The sequence below is a fragment of the Hordeum vulgare genome, chromosome 4H (assembly GCF_904849725.1).
Source record: "Hordeum vulgare subsp. vulgare chromosome 4H, MorexV3_pseudomolecules_assembly, whole genome shotgun sequence".
Lineage (NCBI taxonomy): Eukaryota > Viridiplantae > Streptophyta > Magnoliopsida > Poales > Poaceae > Hordeum > Hordeum vulgare.
The window spans coordinates 7,766,536-7,781,030 of record NC_058521.1 but is presented as its reverse complement, the minus strand read 5'-3'; positions in this window follow the sequence as shown (position 1 = coordinate 7,781,030).

Here is a 14,495-nt window from a genome sequence, read left to right as displayed (position 1 = left end):
GTTTAACAGCATCTGACAAGATCAAGTTTGTAAGATGCAGTTCCAGGGATGCAACCTTAAGAATGTGATGACCATTGTTACGCACGGACCACATTTTACAAGCAGTTTTCATCCCAATCTACCCATTAAACCTTATGCCAGCCACAGTACTGCAAAAAGACCTGTTCCGCTACCAATAACTACTGAACAAAATAATGTGATTGCAGCATATAACCCAAGACATGCCTTTTTCTACTAGGGCGGTAGAAGTATTTGCATAATTCGGGAAAAAATGGGAACTTCGCCTCAAAGAAATCAACAGCGGTTCAAGGCAGTAAATTAGGATGACCAGGTATCGTAATGGCAGCTATGTAACACGATTAGGAGAAGAGGGGAGAGAACATATAAGTGAGGATATGGCCTTGAGAAAACTTAATTTCTTGATTACCATATCCAACAGATCCTCCATAAATAGATGTAGCCTGATAATCCAAACAAAGTATAGCAACCAGATCATCTCCCTAATTGGCTTAAGGTAAAAGCTAAAGGATAAAAATTTCTATCTTACAGATAATATAGAGATCTTATCATCATTTGGTTGCATGGGCTGAACCACTGGAGCTACAGCCCAACTGCTATGGCGCCTACAGCTGGGTATCTTAGAGTGTGCGGTATAAGGCATTGCCCACAGAACAGCAAGCCTGCACTAAGAAATGCTTACTGATGCTGCTACCATGATAAAGTCCTATTTCAGGCCAAATTCTTAATCAGAGAACAGAAATACCAATAGATTGTATTTGACAATTGTGCCGTGAGACTAGACTGGGTTTAACCATCTGATACTTTTGTACTACAAAACAGGCACCACAATTACTCAATCCCCAATCCTCAGAACTGATTATGGCTCTACTCGCAAAACACTAGCAGCAGAATTTGAAGATAAGTATCCCTTACACAGAGGGTTTCAAGAACAAGCCTCCCAATGGCGATTCGATTATGCTACCTACAGTTGTTGCGCACCTGCGCAGATGATGCCATGTGTGGTTTCGCAACCCCATCTACATCTAACACAGCTCGAAACCAAATCGCAGGAACTTCGACCCTGGGCAAGAATCAGGCTATTTCTCTTCACAAGAGCGAGACGGAGGCCAATCACAGAAATAAGATACCTTAACTATCGACTCCCAAGGCTGCAACTTGCAAAAGGATCAAGAACAGCGCATGATATATATAGGGTAGGCGCTCAAGCTCAAGAACGCATCTAAACAGCGTCAGACTAGTAGGAAGCGGCGACGCCGGAACAGATCTATGGCGAGATGCTACAGAAAGATGAGGGGTCTGACTCACACGACGGCGCCGGCGACGAGGGGGAAGGAGAGCCGCATCCTGATTCCTCTTCTGCGCTCGATTATTTCCTTTGGTCTCTTTTTTTTTCTGCGGAAGAAAGGGTAAAAGGGAGTTTGGGAGTAGCTTTCTGCACTGTTGGATTTCAGCATTGGTAGATCTCATCCCATTATTTAACATAAATGATAAATCCTTTGACATTCGAATTTTAAATTTGGCAACCCAATAATATTTGTTATTGTAACTTTAGTTTACGCACGGAGATAAGTTTAGTTAACAAATATGTCATTTTTCTGGAAAAAAACAAAGTGAGACAAAATTGTCATATTTAGGGAATCTCTAGCTGCAGCTCGCAATTTTTTTTCCGCACTCGTTCAAGACAGCGAGGGACATTCCATGGACTGATATAGGACCACGTGGTTCGAACCATTGCGGGAGGTTTGCGAGTCTGTCTTAGACATGCCCTTATCACCCACTTCAATACCTTTAGATGAATGTAGGTACTAAGGACAAATTGTTCCTCTCTCTTTTGATTTGTTTAATTATGCCCATCCTAGTTCCTGCACAAGACATCTCCAAACAGATTTTTATATAAAAAAAGTTAAATAGCAACAAGCATAAATAAATTATATGCGAGCTGGTAAGTAATAACCAACCGCTATGCTCCCTCACAACGACGCTAGAAATGCTTGATGACCCCCAAGTGCACATGGTTATTGTAGTATTTTCATGATAAACGAAGTGTCAAATCCACGGGGAGCTAATAGAAAAAAATTACAAGCCTCGCAACTACGCTATCACTTACTAATTACGTTCACAAAAAGGTAGTTGACAAAAAAGGTAGTGTTTGGTAAACTACAAACGGAGGAATAAAAAATAAGAAAATAAAGAGACTAAACTACGATAAGCAGTGCTTGAGTAGTAAACGTCCTTGAGGAATTCGGGATAATCATCACAAGTATAATATCGACAAGACACCATAAACATAGATCTATATTTGTATCACTAATATACTTGTATATTATCTCGTGTCGGCAGAGCCAATAAAGTACGGATGTCCACTCCGGATATTGCATACCCTCGTGCCACCATCGTGCTTCCCACTCCGGTTATCACAGCGACGATTAAAGGGAGTGAACTCCCCATGGTCATGTCATTAAGTTCTAGGGTTCTTCACTACTCTCTATTGCAATGACCACGGAGGGAGATAGGCCATGTCATATACTTACCTCCGCAACCGGCCTGCTTACCAACTTGAATCACCTCAAGTCCATAAGTAGTTAACTCTTGTGTGGGTGCCCTTCACAACACCATGAGACAATCAACACAATACATGTAAAGATAATGAATAGATTTCTTATTCATATCAAAGAACTAATCATGCAAGGGTTCATCCCATATCCCAAGAATTCATACAACCACTCAAACATAGGAGAGGCAGAAAGCAAGTTAAAAGCTGACAAAATGCCGGGCAGGAGAGGAGCATGGTGATGACGACAGTCATGGCGGCGGCATTGATGGTGAAGAAGGCGATGGTGGCGACGCTGATGATGAAGATTGTATCGGCCCGAAGGCTGGTGCTCGAGGTGGGGGTGCCCCATCTTCCTCCTTTTGGATTGGCCCTTCTCTTCTCTATCCAGGTGGTCTTGGAGTAGCGATGGATATGGATGACAGTTGCGAGTGTTGAATGATGTGGTGTAGATGGGGGCTAGGGTTGGAGATACATATATAACAAGTCTCTTGGTGTCTCCTCCATTGATGTGGTCATCCAAGGGCTCAAGATGAGCCTTGTCATCTCCCAAATGTTTCCTTATTGTACAAGGATCTCGTGGGAACAAATTGGGACGAAATTCATGTATGGAGACACAACTTTCTAGCATGATTTCATTCCATATGACCATCCATACGACCAACAACGGTCGTATGGTACCTCGTCTTTTGTTGTGTCCCTCTTTAGTAAATTGGCCGACATTTCTTCATACAAACTCAAAATTTGACTTTTTGGACTCGTTGGATTTGTATGAATTATACCGATCCATTCCTGATATTAGATCATGGTTTTGAGAACTTTGGAAAACCTTTTTTCACTCTCCAAAACCGCTATGTCTTGTACTGTGAGTCCTCCATATTGAACTTGTCCTTGGTATTTTCATCTTGATTGGTTCTAGGTTGCTCCAATACAGCTGTAGACACAAAAAAACTAATAAAAAGAAAATAAGAATACAAGTGTGCAATGCTCACAATGATAATTGCAACAAATCGTAATCATGCATAATGGATACATATTTGGTTAAATGGGACATAATATATGAAGAAAACATGCAACAAATGAGCTCTAAAAATGCGTAAAATGTATAGCCATCATACTTCTTGTTGCGTTGCTTGAAAAGGTCTTGGATCATAAGGCTATACTCCGAGACAAGCACACCGCTTGGCGGTGCATGTTTGACTTGATCAATAAAATCGGTCCATCGGTTGTATTGATCCTATTGTTGGGGAACGTCGCATGGGCAACAAAAATTTTCCTACGCGCACGAAGACCTATCATGGTGATGTCCATCTACGAGAGGGAATGAGTGATCTACGTACCCTTGTAGACCGTACAGCAGAAGCGTTAGTGAACGCGGTTGATGTAGTGGAACGTCCTCACGTCCCTCGATCCGTCCCGCGAACTATCCCGCGATCAGTCCCACGATCTAGTGCCGAACGGACGGCACCTCCGCGTTCAGCACACGTACAGCTCGACGATGATCTCGGCCTTCTTGATCCAGCAAGAGAGACGGAGAGGTAGAAGAGTTCTCCGGCAGCGTGACGGTGCTCCGGAGGTTGGTGATGATCTCGTCTCAGCAGGGCTCCGCCCGAGCTCCGCAGAAACGCGATCTAGAGGAAAAACCGTGGAGGTATGTGGTCGGGCTGCCGTGGAAAAGTCGTCTCAAATCAGCCCTAAAACCTCCGTATATATAGGTGGGAGAGGGGGGACCTTGCCTTGGGGCTCAAGGAGCCCCAAGGGGGTCGGCCGAGACAAAGGGGGGAAGGACTCCCCCCCAAACCGAGTCTTACTTGGTTTGGTGGGTGGAGTCCTTCTTTCCTTTCCCACCTCCTCCTTTTTTTTTCTTTGATTTTTCTTCTAATGCGCATAGGGCCCTTTTGGGCTGTCCCACCAGCCCTTTAAGGGCTGGTGCGCCACCCTCAAGGCCTATGGGCTTCCCCGGGGTGGGTTGCCCCCCCCCCCCCGGTGAACTCCCGGAACCCATTCGTCATTCCCGGTACATTCTCGGTAACTCCGAAAACCTTCCGGTAATCAAATGAGGTCATCCTATATATCAATCTTCGTTTCCGAACCATTCCGGAAACCCTTGTGATGTCCGTGATCTCATCCGGGACTCCGAACAACATTCGGTAACCAACCATATAACTCAAATACGCATAAAACAACGTCGAACCTTAAGTGTGCGGATCCTGCGGGTTCGAGAACTATGTAGACATGACCCGAGAGACTCCTCGGTCAATATCCAATAGCGGGACCTGGATGCCCATATTGGATCCTACATATTCTACGAAAATCTTATCGTTTGAACCTCAGTGCCAAGGATTCATATAATCCCGTATGTCATTCCCTTTGTCCTTCGGTATGTTACTTGCCCGAGATTCGATCGTCAGTATCCGCATACCTATTTCAATCTCGTTTACCGGCAAGTCTCTTTACTCGTTCCGTAATACAAGATCCCGCAACTTACACTAAGTTACATTGCTTGCAAGGCTTGTGTCTGATGTTGTATTACCGAGTGGGCCCCGAGATACCTCTCCGTCACACGGAGTGACAAATCCCAGTCTTGATCCATACTAACTCAACGAACACCTTCGGAGATACCCGTAGAGCATCTTTATAGTCACCCAGTTACGTTGCGACGTTTGATACACACAAAGTATTCCTCCCGTGTTAGTGAGTTATATGATCTCATGGTCATAGGAACAAATACTTGACACGCAGAAAACAGTAGCAACAAAATGACACGATCAACATGGTACGTCTATTAGTTTGGGTCTAGTCCATCACGTGATTCTCCTAATGACGTGATCCAGTTATCAAGCAACAACACCTTGTTCATAATCAGAAGACACTGACTATCTTTGGTCAACTGGCTAGCCAACTAGAGGCTTGCTAGGGACAATGTTTTGTCTATGTATCCACACATGTAAATGAGTCTTCATTCAATACAATTATAGCATGGATAATAAACGATTATCTTGATAGAGGAATTATAATAATAACTATATTTATTATTGCCTCTAGGGCATAATTCCAACAGTCTCCCACTTGCACTAGAGTCAATAATCTAGCCCTCACATCATCATGCGAATTACATTGTAATAAATCTAACACCCATACAGTTCTCGTGTTGATCATGCTTTGGCCGTGGAAGAGGTTTAGTCAGCGGGTCTGCTACATTCAGATCCATGTGCACTTTGCATATATTTACGTCCTCTCCTTCGACGTAGTCGCGGATTAGGTTGAAGCGTCGTTTGATGTGTCTGGACTTCTTGTGAAACCGTGGTTCCTTTGCTAAGGCAATGGCACCCGTGTTGTCACAGAACAAGGTTATTGGATTCAGTGCGCTTGGCACCACTCCAAGATCCGTCATGAACTGCTTCATCCAGACACCCTCCTTAGCCGCCTCCGAGGCAGCCATGTACTCCGCTTCACATGTAGAATCTGCTACGACGCTTTGCTTGGAACCGCACCAGCTTACCACACCCCCATTAAGAATAAATACGTATCCGGTTTGCGACTTAGAGTCGTCCGGATCTGTGTCAAAGCTTGCATCGACGTAACCTTTTACGGCGAGCTCTTCGTCACCTCCATACACGAGAAACATCTCCTTAGTCCTTTTCAGGTACTTCAGGATATTCTTGACCGTTGTCCAGTGATCCACTCCTGGATTACGCTGGAACCTACCTGCCATATTTATGGCCAGACTAACGTCTGGTCTAGTGCACAGCATTGCATACATGATAGAACCTATGGCTGAAGCATAGGGGACGGAGCGCATATGCTCTCTATCTTCATCAATTGCTGGGCACTGAGTCTTACTCAATCTCGTACCTTGTAAAACTGGCAAGAACCCCTTCTTGGACTGTTCCATTTTGAACCTCTTCAAAACTTTATCAAGGTATGTGCTTTGTGAAAGTCCTATCAGGCGTTTTGATCTATCCCTATAGATCTTAATGCCTAGAATGTAAGCAGCTTCTCCTAGGTCCTTCATAGAGAAACTTTTATTCAAGTAATCCTTTATGCTCTCCAAAAACTCTACGTTCTTTCCAATCAGCAATATGTCATCCACATATAATATTAGAAACGCCACACAGCTCCCACTCACTTTCTTGTAAATACAAGATTCTCCAACCACTTGTATAAACCCAAATGCTTTGATCACCTCATCAAAGCGTTTGCTCCAACTCCGAGATGCTTGCACCAGTCCATAAATGGATCGCTGGAGCTTGCACACCTTGTTAGCATTCTTAGGATCGAAAAAACCTTCGGGTTGCATCATATACAATTCTTCCTTAAGGAAACCGTTAAGGAACGCCGTTTTGACATCCATCTGCCAGATTTCATAATCGAAAAATGCAGCTATTGCTAACATGATTCTGACGGACTTAAGCATCGCTACGGTTGAGAATGTCTCATCGTAGTCAACTCCTTGAACTTGTGAAAAACCCTTTGCCACAAGTCGAGCTTTATAAACGGTCACATTGCCGTCAGCGTCCGTCTTCCTCTTAAAGATCCATTTGTTCTGAATAGCCTTGCGGCCCTCAGGCAGTACCTCCAAAGTCCACACTTTGTTCTCATATGGACTTCATGGCTTCTAGCCATTTATTGGAATCTGGGCCCACCATTGCTTCTTCATAATTTGCAGGTTCATTGTTATCCAACAACATGATTGATAAGACGGGATTACCGTACCACTCTGGAGCAGCACGTGGTCTCGTCAACCAGCGTGGTTCGACAGAAACTTGAACCGGAGTTTCATGATCATCATCATTAACTTCCTCCTCAACCGGCGTCGCAACGACAGAGGTTTCCCCTTGCCCTGCGTCACCATCCACAGGGATGAGAGGTTCGACAACCTCGTCAAGTTCTATCTTCCTCCCACTCAATTCTCTCGAGAGAAACTCCTTCTCGAGAAAAGCTCCGTTTTTAGCAACAAGCACTTTGCCCTCGGATTTGAGATAGAAGGTGTACCCAACTGTCTCTTTTGGGTAACCTATGAAGATGCACTTTTCCGCTTTGGGTCCAGCTTTTCAAGCTGAAGCTTTTTGACATAAGCATCACATCCCCAAACTTTAAGAAACGACAACTTTGGCCTTTTGGCATACCACAGTTCGTATGGTGTCGTCTCAACGGATTTTGATGGTGCTCTATTTAAAGTGAATGCAGCTGTTTCTAATGCATAACCCCAAAACGATAACGGCAAATCGGTAAGAGACATCATAGATCGCACCATCTCTAACAAAGTACGATTACGACGTTCGGACACATCATTACGCTGTGGTGTTCCACGCGGTGTCAACTGTGAAACAATTCCACATTGTCTTAAGTGAGCACCAAACTCGATACTCAGATATTCACCCCCACGATCAGATGTAGGAACTTGATCTTCTTGTTACGATGATTTTCAACTTCACTCTAAAATTGCTTGAACTTTTCAAATGTTTCAGACTTGTGCTTCATTAAGTAGACATAACCATATCTACTCAAATCATCAGTGAAGGTGAGAAAATAACGATATCCGCCGCGTGCCTCTACGCTCATCGGACCACACACATCGGTATGTATGATTTCCAACAATTCACTTGCACGCTCCGTTGTTCCGGAGAACGGAGTTTTAGTCATCTTGCCCATGAGGCATGGTTCGCACGTGTCAAGTGAATCAAAGTCAAGTGACTCCAAAAGTCCATCGGCATGGAGTTTCTTCATGCGCTTTACACCAATATGACCTAAGCGGCAGTGCCACAAAAATATGGCGCTATCATTGTTAACTCTAACTCTTTTGGTCTCAATGTTATGTATGTGTGTATCGCTATCAAGATTCAATATGAACAATCCTCTTACATTGGGTGCATGACCATAAAAGATGTTACTCATAGAAATAGAACAACCATTATTCTCTGACTTAAAAGAGTAACCGTCTCGCAATAAAAAGATCCAGATATAATGTTCATGCTCAACGCAGGCACTAAATAACAATGATTCAAGTTCATAACTAATCCTGATGGTAACTGAAGTGAAACTGTGCCGACGGCGATTGCATCAACCTTGGAACCATTTCCTACGCGCATCGTCACTTCATCTTTCGCCAGCCTTCGTCTATTCCGCAGTTCCTGTTTCGAGTTGCAAATATGAGCAACAGAACCGGTATCGAATACCCAGGCACTACTACGAGAGCCGGTTAAGTACACATCAATAACATGTATATCAAATATACCTGATTTTTCTTTGGCCGCCTTCTTATCTGCCAGATACTTGGGGCAATTGCGCTTCCATTGACCCATACCCTTGCAATAGTAACACTCTGTTTCAGGCTTAGGTCCAGCTTTGGGTTTCTTCGTCGGATTGGCAACAGGCTTGCCGCTCTTCTTTGAATTTCCATTCTTGCCTTTGCCGTTTCTCTTGAAACTAGTGGTCTTATTCACCATCAACACTTGATGCTCTTTACGGAGTTCAGACTCTGCGACTTTCAGCATCGCAAACAACTCGCCGAGTGACTTGTTCATCCCTTGCATGTTGTAGTTCAACACAAAGCCTTTATAGCTTGGCGACAGTGATTGAAGGATTCTGTCAGTGATAGCCTCTTGCGGGAGTTTAATCCCCAGCTCAGCTAGACGGTTTGAGTACCCAAACATTTTGAGCACATGTTCACTGACACACGAGTTCTCCTCCATCTTGCAAGCATAGAATTTATCGGAGGTCTCATACCTCTCGATCCGGGCGTTCTTCTGAAAGATAAACTTCACCTCCTAGAACATCTCAAATGGTTCATGACGCTCAAAGCGACGTTGAAGTCCCGGTTCTAAGCCATACAAGACTGGACATTGAACTACTGAGTAGTCCTCCTTACGTGCTAACCAAGCGTTCTTAACATCCCGATCAGCCGTAGCGGGTGGTTCATCTCCTAGCGCAGCATTAAGGACATAATCCTTCTTCCCAGCTTGTAAGATTAGCTTAAGATTACGAGCCCAGTCTACAAAGTTGCTTCCATCATCTTTCAACTTAGCTTTCTCTAGGAACGTATTAAAATTCAGGGTGACTGTCGCGTGAGCCATGATCTACAACACAAATATATTCAAAGTGGACTTAGACTATGTTCAAGATAATTAGAGTTCAACTTAATCAAATTATATGCTAAACTCCCATTCAAAAAGTACATCTCTCTAGTCATTTGAGTGGTTCATGATCCACTTACACTATCCCAAGTCCGATCATCACGTGAGTTGAGTATAGTTTCAGTGGTAAGCATCCCTATGCTAATCATATCAACTATATGATTCATGATCGACCTTTCGGTCTCATGTGTTCCGAGGCCATGTCTGCACATGCTAGGCTAGTCAAGCTTAACCCGAGTGTTCCGCGTGCGCAACTGTTTTGCACCCGTTGTATGTGAACGTTGAGTCTATCACACCCGATCATCACGTGGTGTCTCGAAACGACGAACTGTAGCAACGGTGCACAGTCGGGGAGAACACAATTTCGTCTTGAAATTTTAGTGAGAGATCACCTCATAATGCTACCATCGTTCTAAGCAAAATAAGGTGCATAAAAGGATTAACATCACATGCAATTCATAAGTGACATGATATGGCCATCATCACGTGCTTCTTGATCTCCATCACCAAAGCACCGGCACGATCTTCTTGTCACCGGCGCCACACCATGATCATCCATCAACGTGTTGCCATCGGGGTTGTCGTGCTACTCATGCTATTACTACTAAAGCTACATCCTAGCAAAATAGTAAACGCATCTGCAAGCACAAACGTTAGCATAAAGACAACCCTATGGCTCCTGCCGGTTGCCGTACCATCGACGTGCAAGTCGATATTTCTATTACAACATGATCATCTCATACATCCAATATATCACATCACATCGTTGGCCATATCACATCACAAGCATACCTTGCAAAAACAAGTTAGACGTCCTCTAATTTTGTTGTTGCATGTTTTACGTGGTGACCATGGGCATCTAGTAGGATCGCATCTTACTTACGCAAACACCACAACGGAGATATATGAGTTGCTATTTAACCTCATCCAAGGACCTCCTCGGTCAAATCCGATTCAACTAAAGTTGGAGAAACCGACACTTGCCAGTCATCTTTGAGCAACGGGGTTACTCGTAGCGATGAAACCAGTCTCTCGTAAGCGTACGAGTAATGTCGGTCCAAGCCGCTTCAATCCAACAATACCGCGGAATCAAGAAAAGACTAAGGAGGGCAGCAAAACGCACATCACCGCCCACAAAAACTTTTGTGTTCTACTCGAGAAGACATCTACGCATGAACCTAGCTCATGATGCCACTGTTGGGGAACGTCGCATGGGAAACAAAAAATTTCCTACGCGCACGAAGACCTATCATGGTGATGTCCATCTACGAGAGGGGATGAGTGATCTACGTACCCTTGTAGACCGTACAGCAGAAACGTTAGTGAACGCGGTTGATGTAGTGGAACGTCCTCACGTCCCTCGATCCGCCCCGCGAACTATCCCGCGATTAGTCCCACGATCTAGTGCCTAACGGACGGCACCTCCGCGTTCAACACACGTACAGCTCGACGATGATCTCAGCCTTCTTGATCCAGCAAGAGAGACAGAGAGGTAGAAGAGTTCTCCGGCAGCATGAGGGCGCTCCGGAGGTTGGTGATGATCTCGTCTCAGCAGGGCTCCGCCCGAGCTTCGCAGAAACGCGATCTAGAGGAAAAACCGTGGAGGTATGTGGTCGGGCTGCCGTGGAAAAGTCGTCTCAAATCAGCCCTAAGACCTCCGTATATATAGGTGGGAGAGGGGGAAGTACTCCCCCCAAATCGAGTCCTACTTGGTTTGGTGGGTGGAGTCCTTCTTTCCTTTCCCACCTCCTCCTTTTTTTTCTCTTTGATTTTTCTTCTAATGCGCATAGGGCCCATTTGGGCTGTCCCACCAGCCCACTAAGGGCTGGTGCGCCACCCTCAAGGCCTATGGGCTTCCCCGGGGTGGGTTGCCCCCCCCCCCCCGGTGAACTCCAGGAACCCATTCGTCATTCCCGGTACATTCCCGGTAACTCCGAAAACCTTCCGGTAATCAAATGAGGTCATCCTATATATCAATCTTCGTTTCCGGACCATTCCGAAAACCCTCGTGACGTCCGTGATCTCATCCGGGACTCCGAACAACATTCAGTGACCAACCATATAACTCAAATACGCATAAAACAACGTCGAACCTTAAGTGTGCAGACCCTGCGGGTTCGAGAACTATGTAGACATGACCCGAGAGACTCCTCGGTCAATATCCAATAGCGGGACCTGGATGCCCATATTGGATCCTACATATTCTACGAAAATCTTATCGTTTGAACCTCAGTGCCAAGGATTCATATAATCCTGTATGTCATTCCCTTTGTCCTTCGGTGTGTTACTTGCCCGAGATTCGATCGTCAGTATCCGCATACCTATTTCAATCTCGTTTACCGGCAAGTCTCTTTACTCGTTCCGTAATACAAGATCCCGCAACTTACACTAAGTTACATTGCTTGCAAGGCTTGTGTGTGATGTTGTATTACCGAGTGGGCCCCGAGATACCTCTCCGTCACACGGAGTGACAAATCCCAGTCTTGATCCATACTAACTCAACGAACACCTTCGGAGATACCTGTAGAGCATCTTTATAGTCACCCAGTTACGTTGCGACGTTTGATACACACAAAGTATTCCTCCGGTGTTAGTGAGTTATATGATCTCATGGTCATAGGAACAAATACTTGACACGCAGAAAACAGTAGCAACAAAATGACACGATCAACATGGTACGTCTATTAGTTTGGGTCTAGTCCATCACGTAATTCTCCTAATGACGTGATCCAGTTATCAAGCAACAACACCTTGTTCATAATCAGAAGATACTGACTATCTTTGATCAACTGGCTAGCCAACTAGAGGCTTGCTAGGGACAGTGTTTTGTCTATGTATCCACACATGTAAATGAGTCTTCATTCAATACAATTATAGCATGGATAATAAACGATTATCTTGATACAGGAATTATAATAATAACTATATTTATTATTGCCTCTAGGGCATAATTCCAACACCTATATGGTACCCAACGATGCCCAAGGGTGCGTTGGGTGCGGCCTGATGTGACATTCACGAAGTTGTTGTAGTAGTCGGCAATTTTACCTAAAAAACAGTCCTTTGATTGATCCATTCCAACCGATGCATCAGGGGGATGTTCATCCAAGCATAACATAAAACAAGATCTTTGTCTTGCGAATAGTTGTGGGTCCTTGATCTTGATAGCTTCGAACTTAGTTGTGTCTCTATGAGACCTTCAACCTCTTCCTCTTCGGTTTCTTCCTCCTCGCCCTCGGCATCCTCTTCGTCCAATTGATGATCGAACACCGAGTTATAGTTAAGATCATCATGCCCAAGCATATGTGACGTCTCCAAAGACGACAAGAATCAGTGGAGGCCCAGACGATCGGCTAGGAAGGGTTTTGGCTATCCATCCTAGCAAGAATTAGGGACATCATTGCTGGCTGCGGCAGCTAGGTGCGGTGGTGGCCGCTCGGGTAGGAGAGGGGGCGGGGGGGGGGGGGGGGTGGAACTTTACTCGGCGCGGCCTCGGTCGAGTATATTTAGGAGATTTGACGGAAGTTTCTCGTCCAACGAGGACAGATTTTACTCCGCTAACAGTTTGCGAGTTCGGTTAGATCTGGTTAGCCGCGTAGTTTCCTCCTCTAACCGATTATAGTGGATTGGTTACAGTTGCTCTAATAAGGTTTACATTGATCCCTCTCAAGGTTTCGTATTTTGAAATTGCAAAAAATCCGCTCACCCTCGAAATGGTCGAAATTTACGGAATTTCGAAAACTGTTTCAAAAAAATCAACGAAATTTGTGTTTGAATTTGAATAATTTGAAATTTAAAATTGGTGCCGTGCTGTGCATCCCTGCAGTTTTGGGTGCCGTGCCCATTAGACTATTATAGTCCAATTCGAAACTTGTCGCTCATACGCATCCATGCTGACCCCTAGATTCAGGGAAAATACACATGAGACTATTCCTGGCAACTGGCAAAGATGATTGCATGATGGGGAGCTCCTCCTTCCGCCCTTTTCCTTGGGGCACCAGCACCACCATCATGTGTTCATGTGCTAGTCCGGCCATAATCCACACCCGTGACATTATTTATGTCTACCTAATGCGACCCCATCTCTTCTCCTACTACAAAAGGAGACAGCAAAGGGCACTCATGGCCGCTAGCCCTGCAACTCTTACACGGGCAAACTTTTCATAAGTACTAGCCACCAAATTGGATGCCGACCCTTTGCGCTGGTTAAGTGCTGTTAATGTTTCATGAAGTTGCAAAGGGTAAGTAAAGATTGTATGTTTGGTGATAGGGAGGCGGGAGATCGAGATCCACTACGGTAGTATAGATGACATGCAGGGTCTGTCCGCACGATACAAATTTTACTGCACAACGCGTTGTTGCAGAGGATCTCGCCCCGAAAACGAGAGGTCGAGATCCTCTGCAACAGTGTAGATGACATGTGAAATCGGATCCACACGATATGAAATGTACTCCATGATGCGCCCCAACCCAATGTTCACTCAACAATGGCCTAGCATTGGCGAGTGCAAGAGAAAATGTATTTGGCCCAGAGAAGTTTATTTTGCTCAAAGTATCTAGTCTCCTGTCTCTGAGCTAATTACGTTATTACCAACAGCAATTATCATCGACAGGGATGCGTGCCGTACTGCTTTTAACAAAGATTATCAAGGGCAAAACAGGGATTTTAAAAAAATGCAGCATTGGAGTAGCTTTAAGCCTTTTGCCATTGGCGCCAATTAAGAACCTTCGTGCGCCGCTTGCATTTTGCCTTTTAAACAACCCCGCAAGGAGCGGCTGCTGTTCCT